Source organism: Mustela nigripes, chromosome 12 (assembly GCF_022355385.1).
Source record: "Mustela nigripes isolate SB6536 chromosome 12, MUSNIG.SB6536, whole genome shotgun sequence".
Taxonomy (NCBI): Eukaryota; Metazoa; Chordata; class Mammalia; order Carnivora; family Mustelidae; genus Mustela; species Mustela nigripes.
The window spans coordinates 25,216,404-25,238,266 of NC_081568.1; the positions used below are offsets into that span (position 1 = coordinate 25,216,404).

General features: G+C 41.8%; 1 long non-coding RNA gene across 1 annotated transcript; it reads left to right on the forward strand.

Moving 5' to 3' along the window:
* The first annotated feature begins 872 nt into the window (after positions 1-872).
* Positions 873-20,281, forward strand: LOC132027741 (uncharacterized). Its single transcript, XR_009407184.1, has 2 exons — positions 873-1,142; positions 19,608-20,281. It is a non-coding gene; the product is annotated as an uncharacterized LOC132027741 (long non-coding RNA).
* The last annotated feature ends 1,582 nt before the right edge of the window (positions 20,282-21,863 follow it).

Consider the following 21,863-nt stretch of genomic DNA (forward strand, 5'->3'; position numbering starts at 1 on the left):
AAGACTCTGGGTTCTTTCCAAATTGTGTCTATTACAAATAAAGCTGCTATGAACATTTGTGCACATGTATTTGGGCGCACATGGTTTTCCTCCATCTGGGATAAATACCCAGGAGTGCAACTGGGGCCTTATGGGGAATGAGTGTTTAGCTTTTTAAGAAACTGCCAAAATGCGTTCCAGAGTGGTTACTCCATTTCACATTCCTACCCCAGCTTTGCTCTGAAGCACAGCAATATTACTGACATAACTAGCAAACCTCTTAGAAGCATTCAATAACGTTATTTCTTTTTTAAAAAATTCCGTGCAGGGGCACCTGGATGGCTCAGGTTGTTAAAGCCTCTGCCTTCCGCTCAGGTCATGGTCCCAGGGTCCTGGGATCGAGCCCCGCATTGGGCTCTCTGCTCAGCAGGGAGCCTGCTTCCTCCCTTCTCTCTCTGCCTGCCTCTCTGCCTACTTGTGATCTCTGTCTGTGAAATAAATAAAATCTTTTTTAAAAAATTTGGTGCAATGATTACAGAGATTTATTGAGCATTTATTATATTCCAGAGATTGCTCTAAATGTCTTACACATTGATAACAGGGTTTTTTAAGATTTGTTTATTGGAGAGCGAGAGCCCGCGCATGTGTGTGAATGGGAGAAAGAGGAGAGGGAGAGAGGATCCTCAAGCAGACTCCCTGGGGAGTGGGGAACCCCCTGGCTAGATCTCAACATCCGTGAGATCGTGACCTGAGCTCAAACCAGGAGTCGGAGGCTCCACAGACTGAGCCACCCGAGGGCCCCTTTTGCACATTAACTTTAGACCAAGCTGTATACTTCATCACCCCTTGCCACTGGGCTTGACCTCAGTCTCCGCCTTGGGGCTGGCCCGGATGTTAGCCCAGAGGAAGCGAACGGAGGCGTGAAATAGGCTTTGGCAGTTGTGCTTTTCCTTTTAGGCTCCTGGCCGCTGGCTTGAGAAGAGCATCTTTTGTGGCCGTGCAGACACTTCCTCTGGATCGGCTGCTAGCCCTGGGAGAATGAGAAGGAAGTGGACGAAAGCAAACACACAGCTTGGAGTCAAGCCTAGCCAAGCCCAGCCCAGATCCGCCGGGTCATGCTAGCCGCCACGCCTGCTGAAATAGATGCTTACTCTTGTTTGCCAGTAAGTTTATGCGCTGCGGAAGCAAGCACTGCTGTCCGCCACTCAGATTTTGTGTTAACAAGTAGTTCACTTCGTGCTCCCAACATCCTGCCTATGGGGGATAACAGCCCCATTTTGCAGAAAAGGAAATCTAGACACAGAGAGGTGAAATAGCTTCCTTAAAGTTCCACAGCCTGACCCCAGAGGCCGGGTCTTACCGGAATCTCCCAGTGACTTGATGAAGTTAGAGCAAAAAACTACACGGAGTGATCTCTGTCATAAAAGACGTAAAACTCCCATGCAGAGTTTCAAAGATGTAAAATTTTATTTTAGTTTTGAATAAGAAACTCACTTCACAAATCAAAACGATAAAAGGGATGTATACGAAGGAGTTGCCCTGTTGTCTCTGAGCCATCAGTCAGAGCCCTAATTCCAACACAGCCCTCGGGATTCTTGCAGCCCTGGTATGTGCCTTTGTGTGACTCCGTCTCCTTGAGTGTGGGCAGAAGCTGTGACTTGCTACCAACTACTAGAATATGGCAAAAGGGGAGAGGGTGTTGCCCATGTAGGTAAGGTCCCTAATTAATTCACTCTGAGTTAATCAAGAGAGGGAACCCCCTGTGCGCCTGGTATAATCAGGTGGTCCCTTTGAAGGCAGATCCAACCCCTTCCTAATGAGAGAGACTTGAATCAGCTGAGACATTATCTTTTTTAAATATTTTATTTATTTATTTGACAGAGAGAGATCACAAGTAGGCCAAGAAGTAGGCAGAGAGAGGGGGAGGAAGCAGGCTCCCTGCTGAGCAAAGAGCCTGATGCGGGGCTCCATCCTAGGAACCCAGGGACAACTGTGTATTCACATTTAAAAAAAAAAAAAAAAAAAAAGAGGAAGAAGAAAGGATGCCTGGGTGGCTCAGTTGGTTAAGCACCAGACTCTTAGTTTTGGCTCAGGACATGAGCTCTAGGTCATGGGATCAAGCCCTGAATCCGGCTCCGCACTCAGCACAGAGTCTGCTTAAGATTCTCTCTCTCTCTCTCTGCCCCCCCCCCGCTTCTATGCATGCACACACCAGCTCTCTCGCTCTAATAAGTAAATAAATAAATAAAATCTTTTAAAACGAAATGAAGATGAACCCTTATCTTATATCATGTATAAAAATCAACTCAGAATGGATCAAAGATCTAAAGGTAAGAGCTAGGTGGCACCTGGGTAGCTCAGTTAGTTAAGCAACTGCCTTCGGCTCTGGTCCTGATCCTGGGCTCCCAGCATTGAGTCCCCCATCGGCTCCCAGTTCAGCCAACCCTCCCCCCTCTCATGCTCTCTCTCTCAAATAAATTAATAAAATCTTTTAAAATAGTAATAAAAAAATAAAGGTGAGAGATAAAAAAATATAAGATGTTTAGAAGAAAACAAGGAGGGGCACCTGGGTGGCTCAGTCAGATAAGTGCTGTCTGGGATCAGATCATGATTCCAGGGTGCTGTGATTGAGCCCAACATTGGGACCCCGGCCCTGCAGGAAGCCTGCTTCTCCTTATTCCTCCGCCTGCCGCTCCCTCTACTCAAGTACTTATGCTCTCTCTCTGTTAAATAAAATTTTTTTAAAAAGAAGGAAAGAAAGGCATAAATCTTCATGATCTTGGATCAGGTTTCTTAGCTACAAGACCGAAAATACAAGTGACAAAAGAAAAAAATAGATAAATATCATCAAATGAACACTATTTAAGAAAATATGCTTCAAAGGACACCACCAAGAAAATGAAAAGATAGGGCGCCTGGGTGGCTCAGTCGGTTAAACATCTGTGTTCACTCAGGTCATGATCCCAGGGTCCAGCATCGAGCCGCACATCAGCCTCCCTACTCAGCAGGGAGCCTGCTTCTCTCTCTCCCTGCATCCCACCCCATGCTTGGGTTCTCTCTCCCTCAAATAAATAAAATCTTAAAAAAAAAAAAAGACAATCCATATAATAGAAGAAAATTTTTGTAATTCATATATCTAACGATGGTCTTATATCCAGAATATATAAATAACTGACAACTCAATAATAAAAACACAAGTAACTCAAATTAAAAATAGGCAAATGTATGAATAGATACTTTTCCAAAAAAGATAACGAAATGGCTAATAAGCACATGAAAAGAGGCTGCAAATCATTAAGGAAAAGCAAGTGAGAACTAGGAGATACCACTTCACACCCCCTAGAATGGCTGTAATGAAAAAGACAGGTATTATTAACAAGTGTTACTGACAATATGGAGAAATTGGACTCCTCACAGAGTACTTATGGGTGTATAAAATAGCGCGCTAATTCCAGAAAACTGTTTGGCTTTAAACAGAGAGTTACCAAATGATCCAGCAATTCCACATAGACCTATATACCCAAGATAAACAAAAATATATGTTTACACAAAAACTTGTACATGAATATCCATAGCAGCATTATTGATAAGAATGAAGAAGCAGAAACAGCTCAAGTCCCCAGCAACTGGTGAATGGAGGAGTAAAATGTGGTGTATTCATGCTATGAAATATTATTAGATTAAAAAAGGAGGGGGGGGGCGCCTGGGTGGCTCAGTGGGTTGGGCCGCTGCCTTCTGCTCAGGTCATGATCTCAGAGTCCTTGGATCGAGTCCCGAATCAGGCTCTCTGCTCGGCAGGGAGCCTGCTTCCTCCTCCCTCTCTCTCTCTGCCTGCCTCTCTGCCTACTTGAGATCTCTGTCAAATAAATAAATAAAATCTTAAAAAATTAAAAAAGGAATGAGGTAGTGATAAATGAAGACCCTGAAAACATGCTAAGTAGAAGAAGCCATCACATAGACCACGTTTTGCACAATTCTGTTTATAGGAAATGCTCAGAATAAGCAAATCTACAGGGAAGGCAAGTAGATTAGTGATTGCCTTGGGCTAAGGAGGTTGAGGGTGGGGGGGAGAATGGGGAGTGACTGTTAGTGGATCCAGAGTTTCTCTTTAGCGGTAATGAGACTATTCTAAAATTGGTTGTGGTAGTGGGTGCACAGCTCTGAATATACTAAAAACATTGAGTTATATACCTTAAAAGGGTGACTTGAATGGTATGTAAATTATATTTCAATAAGTCTGTTAGTAACAAAAATTAGGGATTTTTGAATTAGGTTTGGCTAGGAACATGTCCTAAGATACTTTATTATCAGTGGGGAAAAAAAGGTTTGGCCCTCTCAAAATTTACTTTTTATATTATGTGCTTTTAATTTTTAGGTTAAAATGTTTTGAACAAGTTTTGCTCATAGGGAGAGGAAAAACAAACGTACTTTCAGGATAATAAAACTCTCTATTTACTATACTCATATTTTTTAAAACCATTAAGTTTGGACTAGGATTTAAAAAACATTTTTTTTAAGATTTTATTTATTTATTTGACAGAGGGAGACACAGTGAGGGAGGGAACACAAGCAGGGAGAGTAGGAGGAGAGCAGGCTCTCCACAGAGCAGGGAGCCTGAGAGGGCGCTCTGTCCCAGGACCCTGCCTGGGATCATGACCTGAGCTGAAGGCAGCCACTTAACAACTGAGCCACCCAGGCGCCCTAGGATTTAAAATTTCAAACAAATATAGAACAAAGCATTTTTATTTATTTTCATTGAGAAAACACATACTGTAAACATGGAAAGAATACAGAGACTAGATAAGCTATAAAAATCATTCTAGTTCTAGTTCTTTGTTTACATAGCAATCTGTCACAAATTCTAGAATTACAAAGTTTAAGGAGCTCTCAAGATATCAAATAATACACATTTCTGACACTTTTCCAACAGCCTACTCGTTTTTCCTAGAAATCTAGAAAGGCAAGATTTCAGGTTTTACCAAATAAAGTATGATGTCTTCCCACCATGGTCATCAGGAAATTTTCTAAGCGTTTAAATTAAATCCTTAAGTTTCTCTATATGAGGCGGGATATGGGAAGCAGTTCGCCTGGAGATAGGGTATCTCCTGACTTAAAAGTAAGGGTCTCTAACTGTGACTGGAAGTTACAGTTAGACGGGCCAAAACCATCTTAGAATTTTCTTCAGGTTTGGGTAAAACCCTCTGTGCTTTTTTTGCACTCTACACCCTTCCCTTTTTCTTCACTCAGTGCAAATTGGAAGCTTCCTAACTGTTACACATAAAATTATCCCTTTCACAAGTATACAAATTTAATTTGTTCCTGCCCCTCTTTCTCTAAATAAATGATCCTCGGTTCCTGAGTCAACCATGAAAATAAATGTCTTGCTGCCAGGATTTCTTTTTTTTTTTTTTTTTAAGATTTTATTTATTTATTTGATAGAGAGATGATCACAAGTGGGCAGAGAGGCAGACAGAGAGAGAGGAGGAAGCAGTCTCCCTGCTGAGCAGAGAGCCTAATGCGGGGCTCGATCCCAGGACCCTGAGATCATGACCTGAGATGAAGGCAGAGGCTTAACCCACTGAGCCACCCAGGTGTCCCAGGATTTCTTTTTTTTTTAAGATTATTTATTTATTTGAGAGGGAGCATGCATGCTTGATCTCATGGGGGCAGAGGTGGGGAGAGAAGCAGACTCCCCACTGAGCGGAGATCTCCAAGTGGGCTGGATCCCAGGACTGGCGGTGGATCATGACATGAGCCAAAGGCAAATGCTTAACCAACTGAGCCAACCAGGCGACCCTGTCTTGTCCAGGATTTTAAAAAATCAGGGTGTGATAAGAAAGAATTGACCTTCTAAAGCTGTAAAATGTCTTCCTCTTAACAAACCAGTTTTAGACTTCTAGGAACATAGGTTGCTTTCCCATTAAAGGATTGCGTGCTGACGCTCTCTGAGTATCTGAGTATCTGTATTAGTTTTTTGTGCTATGGACTGATTATCCCACAGTTTCCATGAGCCAGGCGTCAGGCCCAGCTTACCTGGGTCCTCAGCTCTGGGACCCACACGAGGATATCGAGGTGCCCGCTGAGCTGCATTCTCATCTGGAGGCTCAGTTGGGAGAAAATCGCCTTCCAAGCTGGCTCGGATTATCAGCAGAATTCACTTCCTGTAGTTGTAGAACTGAAGGTTTCTGTTCCTTCCTTCCTTCCTTCCTTCCTTTCTCTCTCTCTTTCTTTTTAATAAGATTTTATTTGCTTATTTATTTGAGAGAGAGAGAACATACATGCATGAGCTGGGGGAAGAGATACAGAATCTCAAGCCGCACTCAGGGCTCAATCCCACAACTCTGAGATCATGACCAGAGCTGAAACCGAGAGTTAGAGTTAGACCTCAACTGACCAAGTCTCCCAGGTGCCTCAAGGGCTTCTGTTTCTTGTTGGCTGTTGTCTAAACATTTCCTAAAGGGCCCATGCTGTTGCTTGTCAGTGACCTTCTTTGACAGGGCTGCTTACCTCCTCAAGCCAACCAGGAGAATCCCTAGTGCGAATCTACTAGAATAATGGACTTTTACAGACGATAAAATAATCATGTGAGTGACATCCCATCACCAGGGATGTTTCTACTAGAAACAGTCGTTAGTGTTAGCCCCCAGTGAAGATTATAGAAGACATAAATACAGAAGGCAGGGATCACCGGGTCCGCCCACCACGGGCAGTATCAAATCCTTCCTGCAGATCATAGACAGGATGGGAATGAACAGATTAATGAAAGAAACTGTCCTTCAGTATTTTGTATTATCGTATTTCTTTATTCATAACTCCCCAGAAAAACGTGTGTATGAGTTATTTATTGCTGTGTAACAAACCAAAGCCTCAAAACAGTGGCTTGAAACGGCAACCATGTGGGGGTGCCTGGCTGGCTCAGTCAGAAGAGCGTGCAACTCCTGACCTCAGGATCATGAGTTCAAGCCCCACATTGGGTGTGCAGCCTACTTAAAATAAAAAAATAATAATAAAAATTAAAAAAGAACACACAGCAACTATTTGCTCATTATTCTGTGCTTCTGCTATTTGAATTGGGCTTAGTGAGGCTGTTTGGCTTATCTCCCATGCAGTTACTTACACGTCTGTAGTTAAATTGGAGCTGGCCTGGAACTCGTTCGGTGATTCAGCATGATTCAGCGCGGCCCCACTCACATATGTGAGAACTGGTGCTGGCTGTGGGCCAGTCCACATGTCTCCCACGGGCTGGCCCAGTCCTCTTCGCTTGGTGTCTGAATTCCAAGAATAAGAGAAGAATTCATATATTATTACTTCTGCCATGTTTTATTGGTCAAAGTAAGGTCTCAAGGCTAGCCCAGATGCAACGGGGTGGGGAAATAAACCCCACCTCTTTTCCATTCTAGAATTGTGCAAAGTTCAAACCAGAGAATTCTTTTTTTTTTTTTTTTTTTGAGATTTTACTTATTTATTTGACAGGGAGAGAGAGAGAGCAAGTACAAGCAGTGGGAGTGGCAGGGAGAGGGAGAGGGAGAAGCAGGCTCCTTGCAGAGCAGGGGAAGCCAGATATGGAGCTGGGTCCCAGAACTCTGGGATCGTGACCTGAATCGAAGGCAGTGGCTTAACCAACTGAGCCACCCAGGTGCCCAAACCTGAGAACTCTTTAAGACTTACCTGGTAACTGTTCCAAAATATCCATCTTTGTATACAAGTGCATTTCCTAACTGGTTAAAGTTTTATTGGCATTTAATGTTTATTATTATTAAAATTGTTAATCTTTGCTTATATAAAATAAGCTATAATCTGTGGATCTCTTCACATGTTAGTCTTAAATATTGCTCGCCTTAAAAAAAAATTTTTTTTTAAAGATTTTATTTATTTATTTGAGAGAGAGAGAGAGAATAAGCAGGGGGAGTGCCAGAGGGAGAAAAAAGTCTCCCAGAGAGCAGGACCCTGGGATCATGACTGAGCCAAAGGCAGATGCTTAACTGACTGAGCCACCCAGGTGTCCCTGCTAGGTTTATTCTTGGGAAGCATTAGTCTTCAATATTGCTCACTGCTTTCTTTTTCCTTTCAACTCTTTATTTAGGTAAAGATTTCAAAGCACTTAGTACATGAGTCATAAAAGTACCAGAGAACACCATGAGTGGATTCTTCCGTGACCTTGGAGAAGAGAAGCCTTTCTCACCATTACCCAAAATCTAGAACCATGAAAGAAAACACTGATAAACTTGATTACATAAAAATCAAAAACTTCTGCATGGAAAAAAAATAACACAAAGTCAAGATACATGGCAAATAAGAAAAAAATGGTCACAGAACATTGACAGTTCACAGAAAAATAAATACAGTTGGCTCTTAAATATGAATAAAAAGTTTGGCTCTGGGGCACCTGGGTAGCTCAGTCAAGTGTCTGCCTTTGGTTCAGGTCCTGATCCCAGGGTCCTGGGATCGAGCCCCACCTTAAGGTCCTGCTCAGCTGGAAGCCTGCTTCTCCCTCTCCCACTCCCCCTGCTTGTGTTCCCTCATTCGATGTCTCTCTCTTTGGGGCATCTGGGTGGCTCAGTGGGTTAAAGCCTCTGCCTTAGGCTCAGGTCATGATCCCAGGGTCCTGGGATCGAGCCCCAAATCGAGCCCCACATCAGGTTCTCTGCTCAGCAGGGAGCCTACTTTCCTTCCTCTCTCTCTACCTGCCTCTCTGCCTACTTGTGATCTGTCTGTCAAATAAATACATAAAACCTTAAAAAAAATTAAATCTTTTTTTAAAAAAAGCTTGACCTCATTAATAATAAAAGCATATTAGAACTATGTCGATAATACCACTTCACCAACTGGATAGAAAGTTTGGCAACGCAATATGTAGGCAACTGTATGGGGAAACTAGAAGGATTATACATTGCTGGAAGGGGTCAATACACTGACATCTATCAAAACAGGATCAATATGCTGATACCTATCAAAATTATGAATGTACTTACTTTCTCATCCAGTGATCTCACTTCATCTCCCAGATTTGTCTGCTAATATATGAAATGACACATATATGTGGTTGCTCATTATAACAACCCAATAACCCTAAAGGGGGCACCTGGGTGGCTCAGTCAGTTGGGCATCTGGCTCTTGGTTTTGGCTCAGGCCATGATCTTGGGGTCCTGGGATCAAGCCCTGCATGGGGCTCCGCACCCAGCATGGAGTCTGCTTGAGATTTTTTTCCTCCTCTGTCTCCCTCCTCCTCTGCTCCTCCCCTGCAATAATGCTCGTTCTCTTGCTTGCTCTCTCTCTCTCTCATAAATAAAATAAAATAAAAACATGGAAATAACCCAAAGGTTCATCAGTGGAATACGGGCTAAATAAACAAAATATCCATCCACACAATGGAAGACCGTGTACTGTGAACACGAATGAGGATGTTCTCTGCTAACATGGAAAGATCTCCGATATATTTTGCACAAGGAAAAAAAAAAGAGCACAGCAGTTTATACAATTGTTCTCTGATGTGCAGGAAAGGAAAGAACAAAAGAATATATGTTCATATTTGCTTACATATGCATTTTTAAAGCCCTGGAAGGATACAGAAGAGGACAGCAAAAGGTGTTGCATGATTTGGGAGAAAGAATAGGGACACAGTGGTGAACACACAGCTGGTGCATTTGGGTTTGTTTGTTTGTTTGTTTGTTTGTTTCCAAATCTACAATATATGTTTTTTTATTTATATTCCATCTTAGGTTAACTTTTTCAAAATGTCAGCTCTATTGAAATATAATTCATATACCATAAAGCTCAACCACCACCACAATCAATCCTAAAACATTTCATCTCCTCTTCCCCTGCAAAACACTGGCCACCAGCAGTCATTCCCCTCTAAGAGATCACTTGTCTATGCTTTGTCTCTCTAGATTAGCTTATTTGCCTGTTCTGTGGGGGTGGTGATTCTTCTTTTTCCTTCTCCATGCACAGATTTAGTCCATTTGTTCACTTACACCCACCTCTGCTTACTTTGCCCCAGTGCCAGTCCAAATATCGCCCTCACTACCTGCCACTATATTTCACTTAGTTTATTTCTATAAATGTTCACCATAATCTTAATAATGACTGTATCTACTTTAATTCAAAATCCCAGTAAACTTTTGCCTTGCTCTTAATAAATAAGGTAATGGGATATAACTCTCTATTTCCTTTTTTATGAAAGATAAGTCAAATATAAATAAGTAATACATAACCCTAAATTTGATATTGAAATTGGGTTGAATATCTTTTTTTTTAATATTTTATTTATTTATTTGACAGAGAGAGATTATAAGTAGGCAGAGAGGCAGGCAGAGAGAGAGAGGAGGAAGCAGGCTCCCTGCTGAGCAGAGAGCCCGATGTGGGACTCGATCCCAGGACCCTGAGATCATGACCTGAGCCAAAGGCAGCGGCTTAACCCACTGAGCCACCCAGGCGCCCGGTTGAATATCTTTTTTGAAGGGTTGCATGATTGGTTAAGTTTTTTTTTTTTTTTAAGATTTTATTTATTTATTTGACAGACAGAGATCACAAATAGGCAGAGAGGCAGGCAGAGAGAGATGGGGAGGCAGGCTCCCTGCTGAGCAGAGAGCATGATGTGAGGCTTGATCCCAGGACCCTGAGACCATGACCTGAGCCAAAGGCAGAGGCTTTAACCCACTGAGCCACCCAGGCGCCCCTGGTTAGGTTTTTTAAAAATTGCTATTCTTTCTTCACTTGCATTTGGAGTCAACTGTTCTTGTGGGCTTTGGAAAATTCATAATCAACCAAACAACAGAAGATCTGATTGAGGGAGATCTGGGAAGATCAGTTTCTCAGTCTTCACGTTTGCCTCACTGCTTTCGTATTCTACTTCAGATCCCCTATCAACTCTGCTATCTCTCTAAACCAAGGTGTGGCCAATAGATGGTCTACAACCACCCCTAATCAAGAGATAGAGTCTATACCCCCTTCTCTTGAACAGGAGTAGGCTTGAGACTCTCAACCAATAGAGCATGGTAGAATTTACATGATGTAACTTCTGAGGATAGGTCATTAAAATATCGTGCACATCTGCTTTGTTCTTTTGGGATGACTGCTCTTGGAATTCAGCTGCCATACTGTGAGGAAACCCAAGTATCCTGGGCAGAGACTCACATAGAAAGGAACCAAGGCCTCTGGTCCACAACCCTGGCTGAGGTCCCAGTTAAGTAAGCTCCGATATGCCAGCCATTTGAGTGAGCCATCTTGAAAGTGAATCCTTCATCATTCCAACTGAGTTGTTACAGCTGATGACTGGGGGAGCAGAGACGAACCATCAATTCATGAGAACTGAAACACAGATTAAGTAGAGATTCATTGGCTCAATCTTCTGTAGAGCAGAGTCTATTCTATCTTTAGACTCAAAGGACTTCCCTCTTCTTGAGGTAAAACCACCAAGCCAGTAATCAAGAGGAATTGTTAACTGCCGGTAGAACTCTGAACACTGAACATTTCATCAGCTTCCTTCATCCAAGTAAGTAATTTAGTGAAAGCTGAACCTACACCCCTTTTATAGGCTGGAGACTTTAAATAGGAGGAGGTAAGCCATGTTGGACACAAAAGTCAGGGGAGCCTGACTAAGAAAAATCAAGTTAAGGCAGCAGTCAAGAAGAAAGAAAGTAGATGTGCCCTGAGAGACAGGGAGAGAACCCTCTAATTATGACGGTAGGATAAAAAAAAAAGTCAAGCCAGTTAAGTGATCTGATCATGAACTTGAGGAATTGTCACAGAAATCATCTCTCTTGTTTTTAGTTCTTGAAGGGGAATGGTAGGATGAGGTCAGATGTCAAAGAGTTATACACACAAGGGGTTCAACATACATTATGTATTTAGTACTTCTTGTTTTCGGGAAAGACTGAATCCCTCAAATGGTGTTTTGAAAATTGCACAAGTGAAGGACACCTGGAAGGCTCAGTTGGTTGAACGTGACTCTCAATTTCGGCTCTGGTCATGTGCTCAAGGTTGTGAGACTGAATCTCTTGTTGTCTGTGCTTAGTGGGGAGTCTCCTTGAGGATTGTCTCTCTCCTCCCTCTTCCCCTCACCGCCCCACTCTCTTTCTCAAACAAATTAATAAATCTTTTCAAAATTATACAAGTAACATGAACACATTGTTACTAAAAAGATTCAAGCAGGAATCTATTCTAGTAAGCAAAAATATAAAATATATAATATATAAAATTTTTATATAAAATATAAAAATTGCATCCTCATTCCCATTTTTCCATCCTTCCTTTAAATTAGCCAGGACTGGGGGCACCTGGGTGGCTCAGTGGGTTAAGCCTCTGCCTTCAGCTCAGGTCATGATCTCAGGGTCCTGGGATCGAGTCCCGAATCCGGCTCTCTGCTCAGCAGGGAGCCTGCTTCCTCCTCTCTTTCTCTCTCTCTGCCTGCCTCTCTACCTACTTGTGATCTCTGTCAAATAAATAAATAAAATCTTTAAAAATAAATAAATAAATAAATAAATTAGCCAGGACTGTGGTTTGGTGGTCACCCTTCCTGCTCCCATTCTTTGCATTTACATATAACCCATGTACATCCATTATACAGATTTTTAATATAAAAGGGTCATGCTATATGCATTTTTAGGCAAGTTGCTTTTGCCTCTTAATAATATGCCTTGGGAATCTCCCCACATCAGTGCATTTACCTCTATGGCATCCCTTTTATTTTTTTTTTATAGATTTTATTTATTTATTGGACAGAGAGAGAGATCACAAGTAGGCAGAGAGGCAGGCAGAGAGAGAGGAGGAAGCAGGCTCCCTGCTGAGCAGAGAGCCTGATGTAGGACTTGATCCCAGGACCCTGAGATCATGACCTGAGCCAAAGGCAGAGGCTGTAACCCACCAAGCCAACCAGGCGCCCCTATGTCATGCCTTTTAATAGTTGCAGAGTATTTCAGCAAACAATTCACTTGATCAGTTCTGTCATGATGGGTATTTAAGTTATTCCTAAAAGCTCACTACACCAACATACAATAAAACCCCCTTGTACAAACATCTGTGTGCGACTGCAGTAAGACAGATTCCGTGTCTTAAGCTCATGTCCCCATGTCCCCCGACACAACTCACATACTCTCTGATGTCCCTTTTTTTCTGTGCCTTTCAGAACTGTTTCTTCAGTGACGTCTCCCAAGGCTCCTTAGAATGACCACTCACTGAGGAAACAGAAGACTCCGGGGCAGGAAAATTAAGCTACAGAAGCTGAGGTTAACTAAGACCTAAATTTCAACATGAATACCTAGAAAGCAGTTTTGTTCTCCCAAAAAGTTTCTTTTTTTTTTTTTTTAAGATTTTATCTATTTATTTATTAAAGAGAGAGAGATAGCACATGCTCACGATTTGTGGGGAAGGGCAGAGGGAATGAGAGAAGCAGACTCCCCACTGAGCAGGGAGCCTGATTCGGGGCTCAATTGCAGGACCTGGAGATCCTGACCTGAGCCAGAGGGAGATGCTAGACTGACTGACCCACCAAGGCATCCCTCCTAAAAAGTTTCTTAACAAAGATGGCTTTGAAAAATGTTTACCTTTCTTGTTACCTCTACTATTTTTAGTTTGGGGGGCAAAGTTAATACTTGATTATAAATACATGCTTTTAAAGTAAAAGAAAGGAAGCCTTATAAAATAAACCTAGAACATTTCAACTAAAATTAACCATCTCCTCCCACTGTAGATGCCCACCTGAGGGTGAATGACATATAAGCTTCGAAGCATCATTAACTTCTTTATTCCATTAGGCTCTTCTTGGGCAGATACATTTGCCTCACATACTAACTGTCCTAACCAGAGCCTCATGACCTTGAAACCTCAATGTCTCTTCCAACCATCATTTAGCCAAGTCCACATCATAGCTATAGTCAACCCTGTGGTCTGTTTTACTTTTACTTATTTGTCCCAAGAAGCACTGGGGTTGGGAAGGAGAATGAAGGGCTTCGGTTTGCCTTTTACAAAGGCCAGCCCAGTGGGAGGTTTGAAAGGCAAAGCTAAATATAATACACCTGTTCATTGCTGTATTCCCTCTACTTTGGTGTGTATTTGAAAGTTCCCATAACATAAAAGTTTTAACATTATGGCAATAAATAATAAATATAGTACGTCCTTTTTGGATGGCCTTACGTGGTTGAGTTATATTCCACCTGTCCTGTTGGTAAGGCCACAGCACTTCTTATACCCACGTCAAAGGTGACCTACCAGTGGGCCCGTGGACCTGTCTCTTGCTTCAGCAGTGTTTGGTTAGAACAGACCCAAGGATACCCCTTTCTTCCAGCCTCTGGCCCCCTCCAACCTCTTTTCCAGATGCAACTTTCAGAACTATCTTCTTGGCCATCTTGGGCCAACCCTGTAGGTTGAGTTTAGCTCCTTACTACTGGTCAACCATGTGCTTCCAGATTTACCAGAATGATTCCACCAAGGTATGGTCCACCGTCAACCACCCCCCTCCCCAGTCAATGCATCTGGGAGCCTCCTACACTTACCTCCCTTTGGGCTTCCATTTCCACCGTGAGGCTGTGGCCCTGGAGGAAGTACACCGCTTCCCTCACAGTTTGGCTGAGAAGCATGTGTGTGCTGAGTATGTTGCAAAGAGGCAAAACCAGTGCAGCAGCTACATCATCTTCCATGACTTACAGAAGCCGTCCCAAGATGAGTGGGGGAAAACCCAGGACACCACAGAAGCCACCATGGGTCCAGAGGAGAAACTGAAGCAGGCCCTGCTTTTTAAAAAAAGATTTTATTTATTAATTTGAGAGAGAGAGTAAATACAGAAGGTGCGGCAGAGGCAGAGGGAGAGGGAAAAGCAGGCTCCCCGCTGAGAGGGGAGCCCGATGCAGAACTCGATTCCAGGACCCTGGGATCGTCACCTGAGCCAAAGACAGATGCTTAACTGACTGAGCCACTCAGGCGCCCCTTCACTAGGTAGCTTTTTAACCCCCTGGAGCCCTCTCCCACGCTGTGGGCCCAGTGGAAGCAATAAAGCTTTCTACAGGGAAGAAAAACAAAAAGAGAAACAAAACAAAAGAACAAAGATCACCTACCATTCTAAAATGTGTTTCCGTCTGTAACCATAACTCCAGCGAGCTATGACAGTTTTATTCCTGTTACCACAGGCATCCCCGCCTTGTTCATTTGAGCAAGTTTGCTCTTCCATGGTGGTCTTTTGACTTGTTTATTGACAGGCAGTGTTCAAACTGTCTAGTTTAAAAAATATAGAAGTTTTTTTAGTTTGTTCACGATAGAAAAATAAGCCTATATGAGCTATTGAAATACAAACTAAAACTCGAATCTCCAAACAGGAGCTCGGTTTGGAATTAAGATTAAGAAGAGATGAATGATGATAACCAGTGTGCTGGCTGATGGGGTTTAGTGGCTGAAACAAAAGAGCCCAAGTATCTGCGTGGGAACTGGCCGTAGTGTTTCATGTTTCCACAGGAGGAAAGGAAAGGAGACTAACAATGATGTGATATAAACAAGGAGGTCACACCATCTTGCACTTTGTGGGTTTGTTGTTGTTATTTTACTGTGAAGAAACCTTATTATTTTTTAAAAATTTTATTTATTTGAGAGAGAGAGACAGATGGAGTTGGTGAGAGAGAGCACAAGCAGGGAAGAGATGAAGAAGCAGCCCTCCCGCGCCCCCGTGGGGCAGGGAGCCTGGTGGGACTCGATCCCATGATCCTAGTATCACAACCCAAGACAAGGCAGATGCCTAACCAACTGAGCCACCCAGGTGTCCCAGAAGAAATCTTATTTTGATAAAAGAGTTAGGAAGCCTCTAAGATACTTCTAGATTTTATCTTCAGTGATGATCCTTATCTTTCTTTCAGGTAATATTCAGCCCCTACAGCTACCGCAAATGCAACAAATCTCCCACTGGATGCTTTAAATAATGCACTAGCAAAGGACACGTTATTTCCAGAGCTGCCCATGTACCTCCAAGTCTCATTTCGACCCCGTGAATCCCATATCCCTCATGCACCCATCTTCTCCTGGGCAGTTTCTAGAGGGACATGCCCATACCCTCCCAAATTAGCCCTCTTGTTACTCTCCTACCCCAGATAAACTACTTCCATGTATCTCAGTTAAGTGTGTGAGTGTGTGTGTGTGTTTGGGATAAAATAATTCAAACCAAGCCCACAACGACGACTATGTGCATTATTATTATTAAACTTTAAAAAAAAATCCAAATGTAAAGAAAAGTTGTAGGATTACCTGGGTGGCTCAATGGGTTAAGCATCTGCCTTTGGCTCAGGTCATGATCCCAGGATCCTGGGATTAAGTCCTACATCCTACTCCTTGCTCAGCAGGGAGCCTGCCAATCCCCCTGGTTGTGCTCTGTCTCTCTCTCTCTCTCTGACAAATAAATAAATAAAATCTTTTTTTTTTTTAAGTTGCCAAAATTACAAGGAACTTTCATACTGCCTGTATCCAGAATAATCATTTGTTTTTTATTTCATCACATTTATTTTCCTTTTCTCCCTTGGTAATGATGTATTTTCTCAGAACCATCTGAGTTTATGTAGCTCAGGCCTTTGTTATACTCTTAAGACCCATAGTATTGTTCCTAAGAACAAGTATATTTTCCTACATAACCACAACACAGTTTCAAATCAAGAAATGTAACCTTGATGCATACTTTTTTCCATTCGGCAATCCATATTCCAATTTTGTCAGTTATACCAATAAATTCCTTATAGCATTGTCCCCCTCTGGTACCAGCTTTAACCAAAAGATCACATATGTGTTAAATCGTCTTGTTTCTTTAATGTTCTTTAATCTGGAACAGTCCTGTAGCATTTTTTGTCTTTCATGACATTGGTGCATTTAAAGAACATGAGCCAGTTGTTTTGTGGAATGTTCTTCAAATGGACTTGCCTGGTGGCCCCTGATGACTTGATTCAGGCCTTGATTCTGTCTCCTGCCAGAAGGGCACAAAGGTGATGATTTGTTCTTCTCTGAGTATCAGATCTGGAAACATACCATCTCAGTCTGCACCCTGTTTGTTAGGTTTTTTTGTTTTTGTTTTTTAAATTTTTTATTTTTTTTCCATTTTTTAAATTCAAATTCAATTAATCAACATATAATGTATTATTGGTTCCAGAGGTCTGTTGGTTAAAGTGGTCCAGTTTCTCCACTGTATAGTTACTGTTTTTCCCTTGCAGCTAATGAGCAATTTATGGAGACATAGTTTAGAACTAAGTAAGTATCCTCTTCTCCATCAAACATTTCCCCCCTAGATTTAGCAATCATTGCTATTTCTTTTCTTTTTTTTTTTTTTAAAGATTTTATTTATTTATTTGACAGAGAGAGAGAGAGATCACAAGTAGGCAAAGAGGCAGACAGAGAGAGAGGAGGAAGCAGGTTCCCCACTGAGCAGAGAGCCCGATATGGGGCTGGATCCCAGGACCCTGAGATCATGACCTGAGCCGAAGGCAGAGGCTTTAACCGACTGAGCCACCCAGGCGCCCAATCATTGCTATTTCTTGCCCAAACCATTCTTAACTATGATGCTTGCAAAACAGGATCTTTCAACAGTGCCCCTCCCTCCGCATTTATCAACTTTTCACTGTAAGGAAGGACTCTCCCTGCCTCAGCCCCAATTATTCGGTTATCGATCATATCATATCATATCATATCATCATATCAGCATGAATTGGCGGATTCCTATTTTATTCAGTGAGTTATAATCCTTTACTGTCCTGGTTTATCTTTAGCTCAAAAATTGTCCCAGACTTAGCCACTGGGCTGCCCTTGAAACTAGTTCTATGTTCTTTCAACATGTTCCCATCTCTCTTTTTTGTTTGTTTTTCATTTCCATACTTGCTGTTATATCAAAATGTTCCCATGTTCCTGGTTCATCTTGTGCTTTCCTCGGTCATTTCTCCAAGGAACCCTGATTCTTTTTAAAGATGAAACTGGGGGCACTTGACTGGCTCAGTCAATACAAAACACAACTCTTGATTTTGGGATTGTGCGTTCAAGCCCCATGTTGGGCATAGAGCTTACTTGAAAAAAAAAAATCATATTTAGAAAGATATGGGCACTCAGTACATCTTTTGCATTTTAAATGAAAAACAACCTCCAATGACATTGCTTATGATCGAATTGTGGGTATTCTGTTAGGTTATTTGGGATTAAATTTTTTATTTCTATCTGTTGTTACAAAATAATACAGAAATACTTTTTGCTATATCTTCCAAAAATAAAAACAATATATACTGTGAAAATTTCGGAAAATGTCTAAAAGTTAAGAACATATTAAAAGAAATCTCCTGTCAGGACATAATTAGAAATGTATTTTTTTTAAAGATTTATTTATTTGACAGAGAGCGACACAGCGAGAGAGGGAACACAAGCAGAGGGTGTGGGAGAGGAAGAAGCAGGCTTCCTGAGCAGGAAGCCTGATGCAGGGCTCGATCCCAGGACCCCAGAATCATGATCTGAACCAAAGGCAGATGCCTAATGACTGAACCACCCAGGCACCCCACAATTAGAAATATATTAAAGTTTTGTGTAGAGGTTAAAAAAAGTCACCCACCACTCTACTCCAAAGATTAACCACCATCAAGATATTAATAGTAATTATCAGTAGATAACCATATCTCATAGTTTAAATATATCAAAAATTTGGTATATTTAGAATACAATTCAGAATACAATATTCAGAATACAATTATTGGATAATTCAAAAGTGTGTGTGTGTGTGTATAGGCATATGTATTTCTTCAGAATAAAGCCCTAGGATTAAGATTGCTGAATTAAAAATGTATGCATATTTATAAGCACAGAAAATGTACCCAATATTTTAGTCATCAGGGAAATGCAGATTAAAACCACAGAGAGGGGGCCACCTGGGTGGCGCAGTTGGTTGAGCGTCCAACTCTTGGTTTTGGCTCAAGTCATGATCTCAGGGTCAGGGGATCAAGCCCCACGTTGGACTCAATGCTTGGCGCAGAGTCTGCCTAAGGATTTTCTCTCTCCCTCCCACTGCCCCTCCTCCCCTACAATAAATAAATCTTTAAAAAAAAAAAAAAAAAAGACCATACGGGGCGCCTGGGTGGCTCAGTGGGTTGGGCCTCTGCCTTTGGCTTAGGTCATGATCTTGGGGTTCTTGGATCAAGTCCCACGTTGGGCTCTCTGCTCGGCGGGGAGCCTGTTTCCTCCTCTCTCTCTGCCTGCCTCTCTGCCTGCTTGTTTCTGTCTGTCTGTCAAATAAATAAAAAATCTTAAAAAAAAAAAAAAAAGACCATAGGGAGATACTTAAACTACCGAAATGCATAAAAACGTTTAAACTGACAATACTGGTTGTTGGCGAGGATATGGAGCAACTGGAAATCCATAAATCACTCATAGAAGTGTTAACTATAATAACCACTTTGGAAAACTAGCATTGTCTACTACGGCTGAACAATCTTTAAGGGTAGACCTTTGTTGTTACATATAAAAAATATTGACCTAAATTTTCTTCTTGCTTTTTATGGTTTTACTTCTTATACTCAATCCTTAATCTGTATTGACTACAGGTATAAAGTAAGAATCTCCATTTTATTTAATTTTTGAAAAGGTTAGACTGTTGCTCCAACCATATTTATCAAACATTTTTTTTTTTCCTTTAGAGAGACTGAGAGCCCAAGATGGAGGAGCAGCAGAGGGAGAGAGAGAGAATCTCAAGCAGACTCCCCACTGAGCATGGAGCCCAACGAAAGGCTTAGTCTCACAACCCTGAGATCATGACCCGAGCTGAAATCAAGAGTCGGATGCTTAACCAACTGAGCCACCCAGGCACCCCTTGAAAAATCTTTTTTTTTCTTCAGATTATATTTGTTTGAGAGAGAGAGAGAGAGAGAGCAAGAGAGAGCACAAGGGCGAGGGAGAAGTAGGCTCCCCACTGAGCAAGGAGCCTGATATGGGGCTCGATCCCAGAACCCTGGAATCATGACCTGAGCCCAAGGCATATGCTTGACTGAGCCACTCAGGCGCCCCTTGAAAAATCATTTCTAACTGAAAATGAGTTTACTGATTGAAAACAAAGTCCTAATATTTTAAATTCCTATATCTACTTGAATCCATTCTTAAACTTTTAAAATCTGTTTTTAGAGAGGCAGAGAGAGAGATAGGAGGGGCAGAGGGAGAGAGAGAATCTTAAGCAGGCTCCACATCCAACACGGAGCCCAACATTGGGCTCTATCTCCCAACCCTGAGATCATGACCTGAGCTGACATCAAGAGTCAGGCACTTAACCAACTGAGCTACCTATGTGCCCCTCATAAACTTTATTCTTTTTCATTTACCTGTCTTTTCTGTTTTATTTTTTTCTGATATTTTGTATTCAGATGTGGTAACTATATCATATCCCTTTTTATCTGCAGGGGAAATCTTCATTTTTCTTTCTCCAAAATGTTCTTCAGGTGTCATTGTTAGTCATTCCAGACCCCCAGCAGTAAGATTAGCACCTAACAATAGCAGGTGCATTCAGTGTTGGTTAATCGGATGAATGAAGAGCTACTTTGAATGCTCAAATTTCTCCCTCTTAAAAATAATCCACATACTCTTAGAGCTCCTCCACTTTAAGTGTTTTAAGATCTTAGGGGATGTAGAAAGTGAAAACAAAGATAAAAATTTTCCTTGATTCGAGTATGTAAAATAATTCTGCTACTATGAGTAACAAGAAATATCTAGTGTCTAAGTAAAATTTGAAGAATTAATTTTTTGAAGAATTTTTATAAAGATTTTATTTATTTATTTGACAGACAGAGATTATAAGTAGGTAGAGAGGCAGGCAGAGAGAGAAGAGGAAGCAGGCTCCTCGCAGAACAGAGAGCCCAATGCAGGGCTCGATCCCAGGACCCCGGGATCACAACCCAAGCCGAAGGCAGAGGCTTCAACCCACTGAGCCACCCAGGCGCCCCTGAAGAACTTTTTCTGAAAAAAATTTTTTTTAAATTTTATTTTTATTTATTTGACAGACAGAGATCACAAGTAGGCAGAGAGGCAGGCAGAGAGAGAGGAGGGGAAGCAGGCTCCCTGACAAGCAGAGAACCCGATGCAGGGCTCGATCCCAGGACCCTGGGATCATGACCTGAGCTAAAGGCAGAGGCTTTAATCCTCTGAGCCACCCAGGCACCCCTGAAGAACTTTTTCTAATGTAAGTTCTATGCCCAATGTGGGACTGAACTCACAACCCAAAGATCAAGAATCGCATGCGCCACTGAGCCAGGCAGGCACCCCAAGAATTAAGTTTTATTAGCACACAAATACCTGATTTTGCCCTCCAAGGAGCAGCTACACTTATGACTCATACTTATTGTTTTCTTTCATGAATGCAATGCTAGTTCAAGAGAGATTGTTGCAGTAGAGGAGACCAGTCACTGGGTGGAAATGTGTGTTTAGAAATGCTGATGATATTTCAGGGAAATCTCCACTGACCCAGCCTTGAACCAAATCCATGTGTCATGCAAATAGGCATGGCTCAGGGAAGAGATCTAATCTGAATTATTTAACCTCTTCTGTAATGAAAATTGCATGGTGTAATCTTATGTCTTTTTTCAAAAACATATTTCAACTTGTGTGACTAAGTAAAGCCAGCCAGTTTATTTTATAGGATACAAACTTAGATATGCAAAAACATAAACTTGTCTGTAATTGGACTTAATTTCTATCTAAAGCCCTCATTCTGTTTTTGCCTGAAAACTTAATTTGGGTCGACCTGTCAATTTAGGAAGTTCTCAGTCAATTTGGGGGTTTCCCACTTCTTCTCGGGGTTGTATCCAGGCTCCAGGGAAAGATCATCTTAAAGTCTATCAAGAAGTGGCCATGGGATAGGAGGAGGTGGCTCTATCCCGACCTTTGCAGCCATGTGCTCTCCTTCCTAC